The sequence below is a fragment of the Schistocerca nitens genome, chromosome 8 (genome assembly GCF_023898315.1).
Source record: "Schistocerca nitens isolate TAMUIC-IGC-003100 chromosome 8, iqSchNite1.1, whole genome shotgun sequence".
NCBI classification, from domain to species: Eukaryota; Metazoa; Arthropoda; class Insecta; order Orthoptera; family Acrididae; genus Schistocerca; species Schistocerca nitens.
The window spans coordinates 596,944,400-596,962,278 of NC_064621.1; the positions used below are offsets into that span (position 1 = coordinate 596,944,400).

Below are 17,879 nucleotides of genomic sequence, written 5' to 3' on the forward strand. Positions count from 1 at the left end.
CCAGACAACAGAAGAAGGAGTAGAACTGTTGAAGGTGCTGGTGAAAGCAGCCCAGCTGGCTTTCTTGCTTTCTTTAATAATACGACGACACTGAGCACGTAATCGTTTATAATTAATACAATTCGCCACTGTAGGGTGGCGTTGAAAGGTGCGTAAAGCACGTCGACGAGCACGTATAGCGTCCCTACATGCTGCGGTCCACCAGGGGACCGGTACGCGACGTGGAGAAGAGGTAGGGTGAGGGATGGAATATTCAGCAGCAGCGAGAATGACTTCCGTGAGGTGTGCGACCTGACGATCGCAGCTTGTGAAGGTTTGATCCTGAAAGGTCGCCCTGGAAGAGAAGAGCCCCCAGTCTGCCTTGGAGATGGTCCAACGAGAGGAGCACGGAGAGGGAGTATGCTGCAGGAGATGGATAATACACGGGAAGTGGTCGCTCGAATATGTATCAGCAAGGGCATACCACTCAAACCGGCGTGCAAGTTGGGGAGTACATATAGAGAGGTCTAAATGGGAATAGGTATGAGATGTGTCCGAAAGAAAAGTAGGGGCGCCAGTATTGAGGCAGACAAGATTGAGCTGGTTGAAAAGGTCTGCTAACAAGGAGCCCCTCGGGCAGGATGCTGGAGAGCCCCAAAGAGGATGGTGGGCATTGAAGTCACCAGTTAACAAAAATGGTGCAGGTAGCTGAGCAACAAGTTGCGTCATGTCTGCCCTGGTAACGGCAGATGACGATGGAGCGTAAACGGTACAAAAGGAAAACGTAAAAGAGGGGAGAGTAATGCGGATGGCAACTGCCTGCAGGCCGGTGTGCAACGTGATGGGATCGTAGTAAATATCATCCCGGACCAGCAACATAACCCCTCCATGAGCTGGGATACCTACCACAGGGGGTAGGTCAAAACGCACAGAGGTGTAGTGTGCCAAAGCAATTTGATCGCATGGGCGTAGCTTCGTTTCCTGGAGGGCTACGACGAGCGGACGATGCGAGCGGAGCAGCAACTTCAAGTCCTCTCGGTTGGAGCGAACGCTGCGAATATTCCAGTTAATAAGTGCCATCGGAAGAAAAGGAAGATGAGAGAAGGGGTCACCTCGAAGGCCGCTGAGGGCCTGGCTTCGAGCGAGCACTGCCGCCGCTATCAGTAGGCGGACAGTCATCGTCCATTGGTTCTATAGGTTCATCGGCCATCTTGGGAAGATGGCCGGGAGGGGGAGCTTCCTCCGCCGGTGAACGGCCAGATGTTCGGCTACCAGCGGTGCGGCCAGGCGAAAGGGATGACGGCCTGGGGCGGCAACCGCTGGGTGGCGCAGGAGAAGAAATGCGCCGTGGCGGAGAAGGAGAACTGTGCTTCCTATTAGCCTTCTTGGATGGTCGTTTGGTGGAAGTACCGGACGAAGGCTGGGAGGTCGAGGTACGTAGGAAGTCTGCACGGGACGGTTCCTTCTTGAAGGCCCGTGCATCTGACTTCTGGGTCTTCGTCTTAGCAGAAGCTGATGAAGGGGCTGGTGTCTGTGGGGTGATGGGACGAAGAGGAGACGTCGACCGCGCGATCTTAGCACTGGCCGAACGGATGACCGTGGTGCTGAAGGTCAGATCGCATGTCTGGGTTGCTACCTCCCGGGTAGTCCGAGGAGAGGCGAGGACAGTGCTGTATTTCCCCGCTGGGAGCAGCGTGGGCTTCCTACTAGCTAATAGCTTGCGAGCAGCCGAGGTGGACACTTTCTCTTTGACTCGAATTTCCTGGATACAGCGTTCTTCCTTATAGACAGGACAGTCGCGGGAGGATGCGGCATGGTCACCCTGACAGTTCACACAACGAGGAGACGGAGGTGGACAGTCACCCTCATGGGCATCCCTGCCACAAGTGACACATTTAGCCGCATTGGAACAAGACTGTCGAGTGTGATTGAAACGCTGACACTGGTAGCAGCGCGTAGGTGTCGGGACATAGGGGCGAACAGAAATAACCTCGTAGCCCGCCTTGATGCGCGATGGCAGCTTAACACTATCGAAGGTTAAGAAAAGTGTCCGGGTCGGTACAAGGTCATTGTTGACCTTTTTCATGACCCGATGGACAGCCGTCACGCCCTGCTCAGCGAGGAAAGATTGAATCTCCTCGTCAGTCAAACCGTCGAGGGATCTAGTGTAGACCACACCACGAGACGAATTCAAAGTTCGGTGAGCCTCCACCCGGACAGGGAATGTGTACAGGAGTGTTGCCCGAAGCAGTTTTTGTGCCTGAAAGGCGCTCTCAGTTTCTAGTAATAAGGTACCGTTACGCAACCTGGTACAAGATTTAACAGATCCGGCTATGGCATCTACGCCCTTCTGGATAACGAAAGGGTTGACAGAGGAAAAATCCTTTCCGTCCTCAGATCGAGAAACTACGAGGAACTGTGGGGCAGGCGGTAGTATTTTTGTCACAGTTGGCTGGTCACGTTTCCGTTTGTGGGTCGAAGTCGAAAGCGATGGAGTAGAATCCATTGCGGAGGAATCCCCCATGATTGCCAGCGTCTCCGATGGCGCGCTCCTTCCTTGTGGGGACCCTCTCAGAGGGCACTCCCGCCTTAGGTGAATGTTTACACCTCAGGTCACACCTCCCGAGAAACAGACGGAGGGACCAATCGGCATGGTCAGAAGGTATCAGCTCAGGCAATCACCCCTCCCCGGGCCTGGCCTTTACCAGGGGGTACGCGCGTGCCTTACATGTCTACCCAGGGCGGGGACTTACGCGTTACCCCGTCACCGGCTACGCGTGCGAACGCGTGGGTCGGCCTTCAGACACGCACAGGGAGGAAGGAAGGAGAGGAAAAAGAAGAGAGAGGGAGAAAGAGGACAGACTGTCTCAAACGCCGAGGCGGAGACCAGAGAAGGCAAGGAGAAGAAGGCAATGAGAAAGCAAGGAGAAGGAGGCAAGGAGAAGGCAAGGAGAAGAAGGCAAGGAGAAGGCAAGGAGAAGTCAAGGGAAAAAGTAAGGAAGACATTCATGTGGAGAAGAGCAAAGAAAGGAACCAACAAAAGGAAGGAAGAAACGAGAAGGAAAAACCAAAAAGACCACGATTATAGGTCGTGAAACCGTCCGTCTCCGGACGCAGGCGCTAACTACCCCCGTGAGGGGGATGGACTCCTTTTAGTCGCCTCTTACGACAGGCAGGAATACCTCGGGCCTATTCTAATCCCCGGACCCGCAGGGGGGGGTGACGTTTGTGTGCTCCGAAGCAAAGATTACGTGTGAATGCTTCTGATGTGAGGCGGAGACAAACAGCAAGACCTATCAACACGTGTGCATACCGCGTTGGGGCAGTGATGGAGTGAGGGACCTTTGCATGTGTGAACCAACAACCATAGTATTAGTTGTGTGTTTATTTTACATTTAATAATTGATCACACATGTTGTACAACCTTCAGTTTAGCACATGGTTACTTTAAATGTTCAAAATGTTCACATTTGGTGGTTATACACATAACAGAATGACAAGCAGTCGCTGCAACTATGTCAGTCAATGTTGCAGTGGAGATCACTGCACATGTTGCTGTAATCTCCTGGCAAAGTTCCTCCAGCATACGTGGCTTACGTTGATAGACATTATCTTTCACAGTTTCCCCACAAGCAAAAGTCCATAGGTGTTAGACCTGGTGACCGTGGATGGAACTCAATGGGCCCCCTTCGCCCAATCCAATGCCCTGGAAAATTGTCAACCAGGAAAGCTCGTACGGTTAGGTGGTAGTGTGGTGGCGCCCCGTCCTGTTGGCAGAAGATGTCTACATCAGCTCTATAAAGCGCATGTATAACTGGCAAAATTGATGTGCATAACATTTCCAGGTACACTTCTTCAGTGACAGTAGCATCAAAGAAAAACGGTCCTTAGATGATAGTCCACACCACACATGAATGCCTGGTAGATTGACCACTTTATCCACATAAACATGCGGATTTTCCTGTGCTCAGTACACAGTGTTATGCCGATACACAGTTCCATTAAGTTTAAATTGTGCCTCATCACTCCACACTACCTTTGTCACAAATTATTCATCATCAGTTACCATTTGCTGATACCATTCACAAAATTTCATTTGGCTATCTGGATCATCATCATTAATTGCATGCAGTAATCATGGAATGTAAACTTTCCACTTTGCAGCTTTCACAATTCTTCGTACACTTGTACTGCTAACTCCCACTTCAAGTCCATATTGTGTAGCAGACTTCTGTGGAGAATTAATAAACTTTTCCAACATGAGAGCTGATGAATCAGAACTTGCAAATGTACACTGTCTTTTCCTGATCTTCTTTTGTGAATATCACAAATCGTTCCATGCAATTCAAACTTGTCAATGATGCATTTAATTGTTAGGCAGGTTGGCAGTTCCGTTTCAAACTCTCACCTCCACTGCTGTTGCACTTCAATGGCATTATCAAACATGAAAAACCATTTCACAATACATTTTCATTGCTCGAATATCAAGCGTGGTCCAGCCACTTGTTTTCTCAATACTAAGATGAAAGTACTAATATCTGTTGAGTCAAAGACCATACTACAACACACTCTTAACTCAGATCAAACGACAATATCTACATCTCGACAGAGCCTGCAAAGAGTGTATACATGTTTCTGGCAGACTCTGTCTGTCCACCTGTGTGTGTGTGTGTGTGTAAATAGAGCATATCACATCATTCCATAAATATGTAAGTTCCAGAAAGAACTCGGCAGCTCAATAACTGGGACAAATTTCTGGCAGAAATTAAGAAAACATTTCTTAGGTCCATATAACTGAAGTCAGGTGGAGATGAAATAGTTGTCTATATAATATTTTGGCACTGTTTCACGCAGTGAACCTATATATGAAGAAGATGACAATTCCACATCTAATGACGGCATGGCAGAGAATGTCTACCACATTTCTTTTGTAGGTCATCATCACAACAGAGTATTTCACCAAGTGGTGCCCACACACGGAGGCAATACACTAGAAAAAAAACTCCAAAAGGAGGCCAACACACATCCAGATGTCATATTAATTGCATTTATGGAAGAACAGTGGGATCTTGCATTACTAATATGGCCAAGAAAAGATACACACTTAAGAGCCAAAGAAACTGGTACACCTGCCTAATATTGCGTACGATCCCCACAACCATGCAGAAGTGCTGCAATACGATGTGGCATGGACTCTGCTAATGTCTGAAGTAGTGCTGGAGAGAATTGACACCGCGAATCCTGTCCATAAATCTGTTGGAGTATGAGGGGGTGGAGATCTCTTCTGAACAGCATGTTGCAAGGCATCCCTGATATGCTCAATAACGTTCATGTGTCAGGAGTTTGGTGGCTAGCAGAAGTGTTTAAACTCAGAAGTGTGTTCCTGGAGCCACAATGCAGCAATTCTGGACATGTGAGGTTTCACATTGTCCTGCTGGAATTGCCCAAGCTCCCTGGAATGCACAATGGACATGAATGGATGCAGGTGATCAGACAGGATGCTTACGAACGTGTCACCTGTTCGAGTCGTATCTAGACATATCAAGGGTCCCATTATCACTCCAGTTGCACATGCCCCACACCATTACAGAGCCTTCACCAGCTTGCACAGTCCCCTGCTGACATGCAGGACACATGGATTTATGAGATTGTCTTCATATCTGTACAAGTACATCCGCTTGGTACAATATGAAACTAGACTCGACAGATCAGGCAACACATTTCCAGTCATCAACAGTCCAATGTCGGCATTGACGTGCCCAGGCTAGGCTAAAGTTTTGTGTCGTGAGACATCAAGGGTACACAAGTGGACCTTCGCTCCAAAAGCCCCTATAGATGATGTTTCGTTGAATGGTTTGCATGCTCAGACTTGTTGATGACTCAGCATTGAAATCTGCAGCAATTAGCAGAAGGGTTGCACTTCTGTCACAATGAACGATCCTCTTCAGTTGTCGTTGGTCCTGTTCTTCGAGGATCTTTTTCCGGCCGCAGCAAGGTCGGAGATTTGATGTTTTATCGGATTCCTGATATTCACGGTACACTTGTGAAATGGTTGTATGGGACAATTCCCATTTTGTTACCTTGGAGATGCTGTGTCCCATCGCTTGTGCGCTGACTATAATACCATGTTCAAACTCACTTAAATCTTGATAACCTGCCGTTGTAGCAGCAGCAATTGATCTGACAAATGTGCCGGACACTTGCTCTCTTATGTAGGTGTTGCCAACTGCAGCACCGTCTTCTGCCTCTTTACATATTTCTGTATTTGAATATGCATGCCTTTATCAGTTTCTTTGGCACTTCAGTGTACGATGGTTCATGATATCTATTAATGTCTAACTTGACTCGCACTGGAACCATCAAACACCATTCAAGATTCTCAACGACACAGATTCAACAGGTTACCTCACCAATCCAATCATTGCACAGAAAGACGGACATTTGGAGAATGAAGGACAACACATCAGTAGATTTCCATCGCAGTTTCCTAAGGCATGTAGTATGCAACTGTAAATTAAAGGTGTGAGCAACTACTACACAGTAATACATCTACAAACATAGCAGTTCTCTGATAGCCACACAGCTGCAGATGACTACTAGTCTGTTGGGTCAAACTCATCGCTGTACCATGGTCAAGTCGTTCACCGATGCATGGCAGTTATTCTCTTTATCTGTCATCGGCCAGAGCTTTCAGCTACTTGTTCCACCTCAAAAATCAGGAAGATCAAACAAATGACTGTCTAAGGAGGGTGCCAGAAACGAAAATCCTCCATGTTTGACAGAGCCCATGGGAAATCACATAGGCGTCAGTCAATGACCAACCAGATTAGGCACTATTCAATACTGGGGCACTATTTTCCCCAATAGTAGTTGTCTTTCTTTGCCAGCTTAAGTGCTGTTGATGGAGAACCTTGCTGCAACTACCCACAAGAAGAACCTACTATCTAACACCAATTGGTCCTAGATTGACTGCAGAAAAACTTTGGTGAATAACGGATATTTAGTGTTACTTTTCGGCTGCATTCAACTCTGGAGAGAAGACACAACAGACCAAATGATCCTCTGCAAATCACCATACCAACAGAGGTGCTCATCCCACCACCAATCAGTTCTCATGTAGCGCTTTCCAGTTAACCATTACATCTACATACATATTCCGCAGTCACCATACGGCATGAGGAAGAGAGTACCCCCTACCACTACCAGTTATTTCCTTTTCTGTTCCACTTGGAATTACAGCAAAGGAAAAATGACTATCTATATGCTTCAGTATAAGCCCTACTCTCAAATCTTATCTTCATGGTCCTTACATGAAAGGTATGTTGGTGGCAGTAGAATTGTTCAGCAGTCAGCCTCAAATGCCAGTCAATAGCCATAACCTATGGATAATGGGACCTTCCTCTGACATCCTCGCAAAATAGAGAATAGCCACATGGCATCTGTGTGTCAACTGTGTTGTTGTTGTGGTCTTCAGCCCTGAGACTGGTTTGATGCAGCTCTCCATGCTAATCTATCCTGTGCAAGCTTCTTCATCTCCCAGTACCTACCGCAACCTACATCCTTCTGAATCTGCTTAGTGTATTCATCTCTTGGTCTCCCTCTACGATTTTTACCCTCCACGCTGCCCTCCAATACTAAATTGGTGGTCCCTTGATGCCTCAGAACATGTCCTACCAACCGATCCCTTCTTCTGGTCAAGTTGTGCCACAAACTCCTCTTCTCCCCCATCCTATTCAGTACCTCCTCATTAGTTATGTGATCTACCCATCTAATCTTCAGCATTCTTCTGTAGCACCACATTTCGAAAGCTTCTATTCTCTTCTTGTCCAAACTATTTATCGTCCATGTTTCACTTCCATAAATGGCTACACTCCATACAAATACTTTCAGAAATGACTTCCTGACACTTAAATCTATACTCGATGTTAACAAATTTCTCTTCTTCAGAAACGCTTTCCTTTCCATTGCCAGTCTACATTTTATATCCTCTCTACTTCGACCATCATCAGATATTTTGCTCCCAAATAGCAAAACTCCTTTACTACTTTAAGTGTCTCATTTCCTAATCTAATTCCCTCAGCATCACCCGACTTAATTCGACTACATTCCATTATCCTCGTTTTGATTTTGTTGATGTTCATCTTATACCCTCCTTTCAAGACACTGTCCATTCCATTCAACTGCTCTTCCAAGTACTTTGCTGTCTCTGACAGAAGTACAATGCCATCGACGAACCTGAAAGTTTTTATTTCTTCTCCATGGATTTTAATACCTACTCCGAATTTTTCTTTTGTTTCCTTTACTGCTTGCTCAATATACAGATTGAACAAAATCGGGGAGAGGCTACAACCCTGTCTTACTCCCTTCCCAACCACTGCTTCCCTTTCGTGTCCCTCGACTCTTATAACTGCCATCTGGTTTCTGTACAAATTGTAAATAGCCTTTCACTCCCTGTATTTTACCCCTGCCCCCTTTGGAATTTGAAAGAGAGTATTCCAGTAAACATTGTCAAAAGCTTTCTCTAAGTCTACAAATGCTAGAAACGTAGGTTTGCCTTTCCTTAATCTTTCTTCTAAGATAAGTCGTAAGGTCAGTATTGCCTCACGTGTTCCAGTGTTTCTACGGAATCCAAACTGATCTTCCCCGAGGTTGGCTTCTACTAGTTTTTCCACTCGTCTGTAAAGAATTCGTGTTAGTATTTTGCAGCTGTGACTTATTAAACTGATGGTAATTTTCACATCTGTCAACACCTGCTTTCTTTGGGATTGGAATTATTATATTCTTCTTGAAGTCTGAGGGTATTTCACCTGTTTCATACATCTTGCTCATCAGATGGTAGAGTTTTGTCAGGACTGGCTCTCCCAAGGCCGTCAGTAGTTCTAATGGAATGTTGTCTACTCCCGGGGCCTTGTTTCGACTCAGGTCTTTCAGTGCTCTGTCAAACTCTTCACGCAGTATCGTATCTCCCATTTCATCTTCATCTACATCCTCTTCCATTTCCATAATATTGTCCTCAAGTACATCGCCCTTGTATAGACCCTCTATATACTCCTTCCACCTTTCTGCTTTCCCTTCTTTACTAAGAACTGGGTTTCCATCTGAGCTCTTGATATTCATACAAGTCGTTCTCTTGTCTCCAAAGGTCTCTCTAATATTCCTGTAGGCAGTATCTATCTTACCCCTAGTGAGATAGGCCTCTACATTCTTACATTTGTCCTCTAGCCATCCCTGCTTAGCAATTTTGCACTTCCTGTCGATCTCATTTTTGAGACGTTTGTATTCCTTTCTGCCTGCTTCATTTACTGCATTTTTATATTTTCCCCTTTCATCAATTAAATTCAATATTTCTTCTGTTACCCAAGGATTTCTACTAGCCCTCGTCTTTTTACCTACTTGATCCTCTGCTGCCTTCACTACTTTATCCCTCAAAGCTACCCATTCTTCTTCTACTGTATTTCTTTCCCCCATTCCTGTCAATTGTTCCCTTATGCTCTCTATGAAATTCTGTACAACCTCTGGTTCTTTCAGATTATCCAGGTCCCATCTCCTTAAATTCCCACCTTTTTGCAGTTTCTTCAGTTTTAATCTACAGTTCATAACCAATAGATTGTGGTCAGAGTCCACATCTGCCCCTGGAAATGTCTTACAATTTAAAACCTGGTTCCTAAATCTCTGTCTTACCATTATATAATCTATCTGATACCTTTTAGTATCTCCAGGGTTCTTCCATGTATACAACCTTCTTTCATGATTCTTAAACCAAGTGTTAGCTATGATTATGTTGTGCTCTGTGCAAAATTCTACCAGGCGGCTTCCTCTTTCATTTCTTAGCCCCAATCCATATTCACCTACTACGTTTCCTTCTCTCCCTTTTCCTACACTCGAATTCTAGTCACCCATGACTATTAAACTTTTGTCTCCCTTCACTATCTGAATAATTTCTTTTATTTCATCATACTTTTCTTCAATTTCTTCGTCATCTGCAGAGCTAGTTGGCATATAAACTTGTACTACTGTAGTAGGTGTGGGCTTCGTATGTATCTTGGCCACAATAATGCGTTCACTATGCTGTTTGTAGTAGCTTACCCGCATTCCTATTTTTTTATTCATTATTAATCCTACTCCTGCATTACCCCTATTTGATTTTGTGTTTATAACCCTCTATTCACCTGACCAAAAGTCTTGTTCCTCCTGCCACTGAACTTCGCTAATTTCACGATTTCTAACTTTAACCTATCCATTTCCCTTTTTAAATTTTCTAACCTACCTGCCCGATTAAGGGATCTGACATTCCACGCTCCGATCCGTAGAACGCCAGTTTTCTTTCTCCTGATAACGACATCCTCTTGAGTAGTCCCTGCCCGGAGATCCGAATGGGGGACTATTTTACCCAAGAGGACCATCATCATTTAATCATACAGTAAAGCTTCATGCTCTTGGGAAAAATTACGGCTGTAGTTTCCCCTTGCTTTCAGCCGTTTGCAGTACCAGCACAGCAAGGCCGTTTTGGTTATTGTTACAAGGCCAGATCAGTCAATCATACAGACTGTTGCCCTTGCAACTACTGAATAGGCTGCTGCCCCTCTTCAGGAACCACACATTTGTCTGGCCTCTCAACAGATATCCCTCCGTTGTGGTTGCACCTACGGTACGGCTATCTGTATCGCTGAGGCACGCAAGCCTCCCCACCAACGGCAAGGTCCATGGTTCATGGGGTGGGGGTGTGTGTCAATTAACAGTGGCTAAATAAAGTTACCAAAAAGGATACAATGAGGCAACAAGTCATGGGATACATTTTAATATTGTGTCGGACCTCCTTTTGCTTGGCGTAATGCAACAAGAAGTCGATGGAAGTTCCCTGCAGAAATATTGAGTCATACTGCCTCTATAGCTGTCCATAATTGCGAAAGTGTTTCCTGTGCAGTATTTTGTGCACGAACTGCCTTCTCGATTGTGTCCCATAAATGTTCGAGAGCATTCATGTTGGATGATCTGGGTGGCCAAATCATTCACTCTAATTGTCTAGAATGTTCTTAAAACCAATTGTTAACAACTGTGGCCTGGTGACATGGTGCATTGTCATCCATAAAAATTCTATCTTTTGGGAACATGAAGTCCTTGAATGGCTGCAAATGGTCTCCAAGCAGCCAAATATAATCATTTACAGTCAATCGTCAGTTCAGTTGGACCAGAGGACATGACCATTCCAAGTAAACACAGCCCACACCAATATAGAGTCACCACCAGCTTGCATAGTGCCTTCTGTCTACGACTTCATGTGTCTGCATCACACTTGAACCCCACGATCAACTCTTACCATCTGAACTTGGGACTCATCTGACCAAGCCATGATTTTCCAGTCATCTACAGTCCAACCGATACTGTCATGTGCCCATGAGAGGCACTTGCATCAGTCATCTGCTGCTGTGCCCATTAATGGGTATGTTTGTTGTATGTCTCACACTGATTTTTGTGTGGTTATTTTGCACAGTGTTGCTTGTCTGCCAGCACTGACAACTCCATGCAAATGCTGCTGCTCTCACTCATTAAGTGAAGGCCACTGGCCACTGCGCGTCCATGGTGAAAGGTGATGCCTGAAATCTGATATTCTCTGCACAATCCTGACACGGAGGATCTTTGAATACAAAATTCCCTAATGATTTCCAAACAGAATACGTCGCGCGTCAGACTCTTAGTGCAATTTCGCATTCAAAATCTGTTATTTCCCACCATGTGGCCATAATCACTTTGGAAACCTTTTCATATGAATCACCTGAGTTCAAATGACAGTTCCACCAATCCAATGCTCTTCTATATAACACTACCATCAGCTGCATAAGTGAATATTTCCATCCCCTGACTTTTGTCATGTCAGTGTACATACCCACTGCCACACATTGTCAATATTTTTGGCTTCTGAAGGAAGCAAAATATTTCTCCACTATTGATAATCATGCTGGCTGGCTACTGGTAGATTGAGGTTGGCAAGACTGCCTGAGAAAAGGTAATTTCCTTTCGTAACACCTGGTTACATCTACGAGTTCAGAACTGTGCAACACTCAAGCCACCTGCGAATGTATGCGGGGCAACCTACTTTGACATCTTAAATGGACATTGTGTCTTTGCTACCTGGATTCCATTGTTTTCTCGAAGTCATGTGAAGAGCATCCAATCCAGTTGACAACTGCACTGACGTCTGTCCATGACGTAGGTCTTCACCTGAATCTGAAAAAGTGCCTTTTCATCGTCTAAGAAATACAAATCTTGGGGCTAACACAGTGTATTCTATGCTGATCTATAAAAAGTGAGAGTAAAAATGGATTCTACAACTCCGCAGCACATCAGGGAAGTGAGAGACTTCTTTAAACTATGCTCGTACTACACACACAAAGCATTTCATTTGGATTGCATAGCCACTATAAGAAGTCTTGCACGAAGATGCAAATTTTCTTGGAGCGAAGAGCGAGGAAGATCTTTCTTTATCCTTCAGAAAATGTTCACATATTGTCAAAAATTACCAGCTATGACGAATGTCAAGACAGAATTAAAGGGCAGTTGAAGTGCAAATCTAGAGTACTCTTCGACTCTTAGACTGTGAAAAAGTGCCAAAAAGTTGTGTGGGCAAACAGGAAGTTATGGTACCATTTATATGGCAAATCATTCATTGTGATCGATCACCATTATTTATGCTGGCTAACAAGCCAAAAGGATCCATCAGAACAATTGGAAATATGGGCACTGAAGATGCCAGAGTATGTAGTCACAGTAATATACAAAACTTTAATCAGACACATGGATGCTGAAGTCATCAGATGAAGATTAATGATCTCTCTGTCATCACTACACTAAAAACATTGCACCCTGATAAAACGGAAGGTTTGGCATTGTACAACAGGGATTAGGACCCACTAACACGGAAATGGTTGCTTATCAACCCGGCTCACTTACAGCCAGCCTTACTAAAGTATTTCCATATCATTTTGAAATCAGGTCACATGGGATTTTTGAATACCCTTGAATGAATCAACCACAGATATCATTGACCATGTCACTACTGATCTGCCAGAAATTTTATAGCTGTTGTAGGGAAGTCAATGACAGAAGGCTATGCCTCAGTTAAGCACATGACATCTGGTACTAATTCATCCTGGAGTTCCCCCATTTCATCAGACTGTGGTTTCTCAGGTCACAAACAGGAATAAATGGACAGAAGTTTCATCAGGTGTCTCACACGCAACACAGCCGCCATGGATGTACCAACTGCCGAAGCACTGGAAATGAGCATAAAGCACCGAGCGTAATAATCTCTGATGACAAAAAAGTTTTGCAATCAAGACTGGTGTCGGGAGGAATTTCACAATGAAATATTGTCGAATGACAACTTCCCACCACTTGCAGCCAAATGGACTTGTTTTAATAAGACTTTGGCAGGGATGTGCTCTATGTAAGATGATGTCAGGTAGAGGCTTAGATATTATACTGTCTGTCTTGACGTTCAGAGACACTAGATTTCACTCCATTTTTTCCGGTCTACAGATGAGTGGCTGTAACAGTGGTACAGCAATCAGTCATGGGGCCTCCTGTTTCTAATTTTGGTAAGTGATTTAAGCTCTCACGGTCAGTTCTTGCAATCTGAAGATAAGAAATCTGTACTCTAAAGACATCAACGGCAGTAAGGCTCAAGAAGAAGCCTTAAGATGGGATGATTGTTATAAATAAAATGAAAATTAAATTTAAAAAGAAAACACACAAAAATTGGTATGTAGCCTCAATGACAAAGGTCAAGAGAGATGGGCAACAGTTAGCACACTGGACTCGCTTTCGATGGTTCAAATCTATAAAAATTTACATGATCTGTGATTTCCCTAAATCATTCCGGGCAAATGCAGGGATGGTTCCTTTGAAACGGCACAGCCAATTTTGTTTCCCCTCCTTGAAACAATCTGAGCTTGTGGCCCATCTCTGACAACCTTGATGTCAACGGGATGTTGAACTCCAATCTTCCTTCCTTGACGAAGGATACCTAAACTGTGTAGACGCTGTCAGACTTCTGGGGTTCATGATGGACAGTAAACTCTCTTGGCAAGTGCACATGTGTGTGACAAACTGTCTCAATCATGTGATAATTGATCAGTCTGTGCTACTGGTAAAATCACTCTTTCATAGCAATATCACCTACGGCCTGTTACTATGGGGTCACTCTACATGGTGTAAGGAAGCACTATCGCTAAAAAAGCAAGAAAAAAGCAATGGACCATAAAATCAAGCAGAAAACTGGACCCCTGCAAACGGATAGTCACCAAGAGTGGTGATAATTTTCATTCAATATGTCTTCACCTGCCTCATGCATGTGAAAGAAAATAAGAAGCATTCACCAACAGGAGTGAAATCCACACCTATAACACACACAATAAGAAAAACAGACATGCCGAACTGTCGACTCTCCATGACACAGGAGTCTTCCAGCGGTGCTACTGAAATATTCAACCACCTAAATACAGAAATACAACCCTTGGAATTGCTGAAATTTTGAGGAAAGATGTGGCATGGTCTAAGCCAATAACTACTATACAATTGGAATGAGAGTGACAAAGTAAATGGGACTGCCTAAATAGTGCAGTGCTGGATGAAATCAAGTGAACATGTACAGTACTTTTTAAAAATTCTCACAATTGTGTGTCACTAAGTGTTGCACTACACTTATTTTAATATATTTTTAACCCTGTGACACACACAGTCTAACCAGTCATGACTGGTGAATGGCATAGCTATGGTGTTGATAAATGATAGCAGCCACAGCTGTCATCTTACAAGCACACTTGAGAGTGATTTATATCCCTCATTTGACAGACGTTGTGGTGACACAGTAAAAGCAAAACGGGTCATGCAGCAATTCATACCGTATTTAAAAATCATAAAATGAAAGGAAGTAGTATTGTAAATGTCACTGTCAGTGGTGGAAATAACACAGTTCAATGCTGCCAAATGCTTATTCACTGTCATTGATCTGATTTCCTGAGTTGACATTTTCCCAGTTATTTTGCCAATTTTCTAATAATGCAACTATGTAGAGTGTCAGCAGTTGCACTTTATGTATTCCATTCCGGTAAATTTTGATGTAAGATCTTTCTCAATGTATTATAAACTACATAGGACACCATGACTTTTTTGTCTTCTATGGCCCCGTTTTCACTGCAACTGACAGTACTGTACCACTGGAAGGCGGACAACTCTAAGGAAGAAAGTCCATGTTTAAATGTATCATTCCATAGCTGGGGAAAGAAATTAACAGTGGGCTATGATTCAGAAAAATCGCAGAAAAATTTGGGTGGTTGGACACAGATCTGAACCTTACTTCTCAGTGAATCTGTTGTATTAGCCTATATAACTTGCACTAATCTCTCTACTCGAGCTATGTATGACTGACAGTCATTAATTCATGTCCCACTAATCAAAGTCACAATTCTGTTACGCAATTAGTACACGCGATTGTCAACCTGGGTGGCGCTAGAATATTAAGAATATCTATTTACAATAATCGCGATGGCTCTGGGATGTGACTGTCTTGGCGACCCAACTTTCACTACTAATGAACTGTATGTGAAACATAGCTTACCCTGTCAGTTATTAAAATAGGTATTTCAAATGGCTGTGAAAGTGAAGAGGCAACAACGACGAAAATACTAGGCAAAATTAGAAAATTAGTACTGCTCATCAGCACTTATTAATGCACGCTGGTTATGTAATTTTAATTTTATAGCAAATGAACAGGAGAAAATTAAAAAATATGTCAATGTTTGAACGCTGTGGAAAAATTTTCACGGCCTGTTGGTTACACAGCGATGCTTGTCAAAAATGTCGGATTCACGAATAGTTTATGCCGGCAGAGTGGCAAATGAAACGTACAAATTAACCATCACCAACAATAGCCGAAGCTTTGTGCCAGTGGAGGAACTGAGTGTTGAGTCACAGCATTTAATGGTTTCAAATATTTCAGTTTTGAGTCATAACGTACGACGGATTCGTAGCAAGAGATGCTGGAAAGTTGTAAACATAGCACGTACGCATGCATTACAACGTATGACGGCTACGAACGTCACTAACTTGTGACTTCAAAAAAATTACAATAAAATGTCAACACGAAAATCTTATTGCTTCGGAAACAGTGTTACTTACAACAGTTACACTCTTCTGTCACTTCAGAGGACCAGCACCACGTATTCCAACGCTTCACCAAAGATCTTCACACCTCGCAGTACGTAAACATTTCATGTATTTGATTCACTACTTTGAGCACCCGTTCTTTACCGTTCATTCTTTCAACAGAGGAGAATGCTCTTTTTCGTATTTTGTTCATGTACGGCATGTATTTTCAAATTTCGTAAAAGTCGGGAATTTTACTCTACATGAACCCGTTATTTATAATGTTTTGATTGACCATTTTCAGTTTTATTTAATTTTTCTGCGATTATTTCGATAATGACAAATAATTTAAATTAAAAAGGTGTGTAATATTATGGCCAGAACTTGGAACGTGAAAGAAACATTTTCAAGTGCTACATTATTAACATCAACGACTGGTTCGTCGGCGAACAATAGGCTAGGAGTCAGACTGTGGTGTGAGTTATTAGTTACATGGATCATTTTGCACGGTAAATCGTAATGATGCGGAACGAGTCAGTTTACATTCATATCGTAATTAATTTTGTGCATATGGTAACAAACACAGATTTCTGGTGCAGTTCTGTAGTTAGCAGTGGCCAGCGAACTGTGTGCCTATTGCACTGGAATTTTTAAATGTCTATAATTACTAACTGTAGTAAATTAACACGGAATGTCTTCAGCACCACTAGACAGTGGTTCCAATAATGGAAACGAGAGTAAGTGCAAATCTTCAGATGAACAAACGAAAAATATCTTTGTTTTAAGGAAGAGAGTTGCGAATGTGAGGAATACGTGTCACTGTTATTGGAAACAGAAGGACAGCGGATCTCGGGAGGCACATAGACAGTGAAATAACCACAGAAAATATGGTGGAACGAATAGTACTTCATTAGACATCGCTTCATTTTTAGAAGCAAAACGTCTATGAGACAAAAAGAAAGTTCAAGCTGTGGCATTTAACGCTGTGTACCACCATCAAACTTTTAACAGGAGATTGCCCTCAAAATTAAAAGAAAGTACTGTTTTGGGATTCTCAGAATACTAAAAACAAACTGTGGGCATAACCTGAAGCAATAATAAACGACATACTTACTCCCTATTCTATTACATTGTTATTCAATGACGGGAGTAGATTATTTTCTGTAATCAAAGAATATTTTTATTGGAAGAATAATGGTATTCAGACGGAAGTCTTTGAGTTAGACACCTGAATACCGGAACAGAATTTTTGTCCAACATTCAAGGGCGATGTGAATGTTTGAACTCCAGTGCTCTTATACATTCCCAGCATGGCTACTCTGTTACAGTGCATTTTTTCAACATTTGCGATAAGCAATGTCTTTCTCCCTCATGTGCTGGTGCTCTAATCAGTCGCTGTCTTATTTCAGTATGGCAGTGCAGACATTGGACCTATTGGTGCAATTACTGGTTTGCTTAGAGCGCATAGAACAAGAACAAGAGCGTCTCTCGCAAACCTTAGTCCACCTGGATACCGCCAACTGCAGTCTAGATTTATGCTGCCTACTCTGTTTCTCAGCTTCAGTGACAAATTGGAGCCATGGCTCGGTTTCGTGACACGACTGGAAAAGTGTTTTGTGGTCCATAACATTCAGTGTGAGATTCAATGTAAGACATTTATACTTGCTTACTCTAGTACTAAAGTGTATCAACGTCTTCAACCTTCTGACCCAGGTATAGGACCCAGATGAAAGCTCAACTAACAGCCTACTAAGCTT

General features: G+C 43.4%; 1 protein-coding gene across 1 annotated transcript in view; it reads right to left on the minus strand.

Annotated features, from left to right (window-relative positions):
- LOC126198728 (coatomer subunit beta) overlaps positions 1-16,228 on the minus strand; it is a 119,596-nt gene extending 103,368 nt beyond the window's left edge. The window contains exon 1 of the mRNA XM_049935249.1: positions 16,156-16,228. The gene's annotated coding sequence lies outside the window, so the exon portion shown is untranslated. The remainder of the gene's footprint in view (positions 1-16,155) is intronic.
- Positions 16,229-17,879: the final 1,651 nt, after the last annotated feature.